We start from the raw sequence: 4,400 nt of genomic DNA on the forward strand, positions 1-4,400 counted from the left end.
TATGACGTTAATTAATTGAAAAATGTGAAGTAGTGGAAGATTAATCTCTCTTAATCTCTATTAAAATTTTAATGACAATATTCAAATTAGGAGTAGCAAATTGAAATATAAGCAATAGAATTAAATGTAGTAGAGATTACAAAATTACTTACATTCTTGGCCTTTGAAGCCTCACTAGGTCCTTTTCAAGAAGCAGGAGGAAGAGGAAGGAGTGATAAACCTTCAACAAAACATATGGTGTTCTTTTACATATATGAATAATATATGCGTGAATAACTTATTTTGAAAATTAAGTAATGATTCAGCAAAAAATTTTAAATAATGTAATATGGAATTCTATGGAAACCTTAAACTTTAATAACAATAAAAAAGTTAAATTGTTAGTGAACTCTAATTACTGTAACAACTGAAACTCTGATATTAAAGTATAAAATCAGACTTGTTTTTTCATTATGAATAATTAAAGCAAACTACGCGGAATACAATTAATTAGAGTACAATATGCAATGATTCTTACACGCTTAGTTTTTGAAGTATCACTGCGGCCTTCACGAAGCACAGGAAAAAGTAGAAATTATGAAAAACTGAAACAAAACATAGGAAATATTATAATTTGTTCTTAAAAATATATCGTTCATTGTTAAAGAAGTCTAAGGTAATGAAAAATAAAACTCTATTCAAACTTGAAATATTAATAACAATAAAAATTGAAATCGTGTTAAAATCTAATTACTATAAAAATAGGAACGCTAAAGTAACGATTTTCAAACTAAGAATGATAATAATCTAATCATTTCTGAAGCAGGTTGAATACTTTTATTTTGTATTTCAATATTATAACTTTTAGATTTTATGTCAATGGAAATTAATAACAGTACGATTAAAATACGAATAAAAAAAGAAATTAATGTAGAATATACAGAAATACCTACATTCTTGAGTTTCAGGGGAGGCTGTATCCTCTTGCGAAACCTGCGACTCTACTACCGGAAGCGAATGTTTAAAAAGAAAAAAGAAGACTATTAGCGCGTCCGTTTAAGTAACAATCGACGAACATACTGACTTTAATTTCGCGTACAAGTATTGTAATTGAATGTATAATTATTAAGAGCTATTGTGCTCTAAAAATTATAAAAAATGTCGTTACGCAGCAAACACTGACTCTATCGATCGCACTACGCGCGATCACAAACATTCTCTGCAAAAAAGTTGTGTTAACAGGAAGATGGTGAGGGGGAAGGGGGCAGGGTGTTAGTTTACGAAATACTGCAGTTTCTCGAAATGTATGAACTATACATATACCGATTACTATTCATTCTTCACGAACGATATACGTGTAATATTTCAAACACTGTTTATGTATTGCGAGATATTTTCAAATATTTATTAATATTCTAAAACATAACAATTCCTTCTTCAGAAAGAATTCAGTTGTGCATGTTCGTTTTCTTAGTTTGAATTATGGTTTTTGCTAATATATTATGTTGTACTTTATAAAGATTCGACTTTGCATGTAGTAAATTAAACATGTTTGAAGTATTGAAAGTGTATATTTAACCTTGCCCAGAGGTACGTTTAAATATATATTGTTCAGACTCTCTCAAGGAAATAATATATTTTCTCATTTCAATATACAAAAATATATAATTTCGCAATAGATTGCTTTCTAATAACAATTAAATGCAATTTGCATAATTTGCTATATATTGATATAAAGACATTAATTAATTACTTAATAGTATGTTCGATTATTAACGATAATCTATATATCCGAAACATTTTTATATGTGAACAGTTTCAAATGTGATTTCTTTAACCCCTTTTTCTTTTATCTTAATATTTTCAACAAATTATGCGACTATTTATAAAATGATGTTATTATATTCCAATTGTAAGCTGCATAGCAATTATTTAGCAAATATTACTATTAATCCAATAAAAAGAGAAAATAGTCGTATACGTACGTCTGATTTGTTATAGTACCTCAATCATTACTAAATCTGCATCAGAAATCAACTGCTCCATTTATTAATAATCATCTATGACGTCCATCTTGTTTCAGTTCGAATTATCGATTGTTAATCACTTGTGGCGTCTGTGATGTGAACCCCTATTCTTTCAGTCATGTGACCAGCCAATAATCTATACAAAAGAAAACCGACAATTTCAAATAAATGTACGATAAAATCAACAATTTACAATAATGAAACCAATTATGGTGAAATAAAGTAATAATAGAACCCAAATTCTTCCTCAATGAGCGGTAATATAAACGAACTGTAACTTATCAAATACACAGTAAACGATGAAAGTAAAAGAAAATTTCGAGATACAGTTTAATTTCACTAAAATTAAAATCAATAACCGATTAAATACGAACGTATTATTTGAATGAACCAGATAGAAGCGTAGAATCATTGATAAAGTCGAAATGAAGGTACTAACAGGATAACGCTCGACGAGACGAATTTTCGTTCCACGACTTTCAGGAGTATGTTTCCTCGCGGTCCGGTTGAAACTACGACTTTCCAATATGCCGAACCAATAGCAGCGCTCAATATGACGTGACAATTTATTGTGCCAATAGGAACGCTCAATTTCATTTGACAATATTCTGCGCCAATAGGCATGCTCGATTTGACTTCGCAATATATTCCGCCAATAGGAACGCTTGATTTTCGTATACAAAAGCGCGCGCAAATTTACTATATTCAAATATTTAAATTGATGAAATTGAGAAACAGAAAACACATTTAAGACAATGTTCAGTAACAATTACGAGCAAGATTATGTACTTAATGAAAAACTTTTATATTACATGAGTATAGCTGCTACTAAACAAAATATTGTATTAGTAGGAATATCATTACGGTATATTACGTAAGTATTCATATTATTCAATTATTGATACATATATATCAATGATTCAAACATTGTAATAAATAGAAAAACGTGACCAAAATGTTAGCAATTTACAATGGTGTTTGAGAATTAATAGCGGAACTATCATAAAAAGAGAAATTTCTTTAATTGAAAAAAATTTATTATTATTATTTACATTGCTATTAATTTATGTAAAAATTGTAAAATTTTTATTATTTTAATATGATCTTATTTTAGGAAGTAAAATAAAGTCTTGTGCGTGCAAGAACATATTAGATTTATATATTTAATTATTAATTGTTGAACGATAGTATATGCTTAGAATTAAGTTATGAAAATTGATAAATTGTTATAAAATGTTATGATGAATCGCCAAAGTAGAAAATGTTTGTAAAAGAATGCCGAAAAATCAATAATTATTACAAATTGAAATATTATGTAGATTCTTTCTTTTTGGGACTCTTGACCACTGATCAACTTCATCTTTGGCTATTATAATAAAATTATGTTTGTCATAAACAGGTATCGAATACAGATTAAGATAGTTTTACGTCGAAAAGTAGTACCATAGAAATGCAAATTTAGTTTCAGCTGATAAAAAATATAAAAATTATAAAAATGGCTATTATAATAGATTGCTTGAAGGCGTCAATTTACAATAAAAACTTAAAAATGATTAAATTCGATTCTGTTATAATGAAAAAACCAACTTTTAAGATACCAACAGACCGTTAACGCTCGATTGACATTTTAGCACGTTGTCAAGTGTATGCCAGTGGTATATAAGGAACACTCTGCTCGCGCGCGAGCTCATTTGTCCTACACCTCTCGCACTCTGAACATTAACAATGAAGTGTTGCGATTTAAACTATCAACTTAAAACATTTAAACTACTAAGCTATAACATTTTAACTATTTACTAACAAAGTTTAAACCACAAATTTATAACACAAATTATTAATTTATAACATTTAAGCTATTAATTAAGAACATTTAAACTATTAATTTATAATATTTAACTTATTAATTAACAACATTTGTACTAATAATTAACAACATTTGAACTAATAATTAACAATATTTACAATAATAATTAACAACATTTAAACTATTAATTAACAACATTTGTAATACTAATAAACAACATTTAAACTATTAATTTATAAGATTTAACCTATTAATTAACAACATTTGTAATATTAATCAACAACATTTAAACTATTAATTTATAAGATTTTACCTATTAATTAACAACATTTGAACTATTATTTTGTAACATTTAAACTATTAAATTATAACATTATGTGGAATATTTGTGACCGCGCGCAATGCGGTTTGTAGAGTCAGTGTTTGCTACGCAATAGTTTCTTTCCAAAATTTTAAGATCACCATAGTTTTGATTAAAGTCGCGGAAACGTAGTTTTGCTTTATATGTTATTGAACATTCGTTTTCCGTGTTGGTGTCAGTGCAGCTCTCAAGAGGATAAAGCCTCTCCAGGAGCTGAAGAATGTAAGTA

At 27.8% G+C, this 4,400-nt stretch overlaps 1 long non-coding RNA gene across 1 annotated transcript; it reads right to left on the reverse strand.

Annotated features, from left to right (window-relative positions):
* Nucleotides 1-545: 545 nt before the first annotated feature.
* On the reverse strand, nucleotides 546-2,497 carry LOC117152486. The gene is made up of 3 exons (XR_004462874.1): nucleotides 2,381-2,497; nucleotides 1,965-2,142; nucleotides 546-584 (listed from the first exon to the last, which is right to left on the reverse strand). It is a non-coding gene; the product is annotated as an uncharacterized LOC117152486 (long non-coding RNA).
* Nucleotides 2,498-4,400: the final 1,903 nt, after the last annotated feature.

This window comes from Bombus impatiens, unplaced genomic scaffold, assembly GCF_000188095.3.
Source record: "Bombus impatiens unplaced genomic scaffold, BIMP_2.2 scf_2880, whole genome shotgun sequence".
NCBI classification, from domain to species: Eukaryota; Metazoa; Arthropoda; class Insecta; order Hymenoptera; family Apidae; genus Bombus; species Bombus impatiens.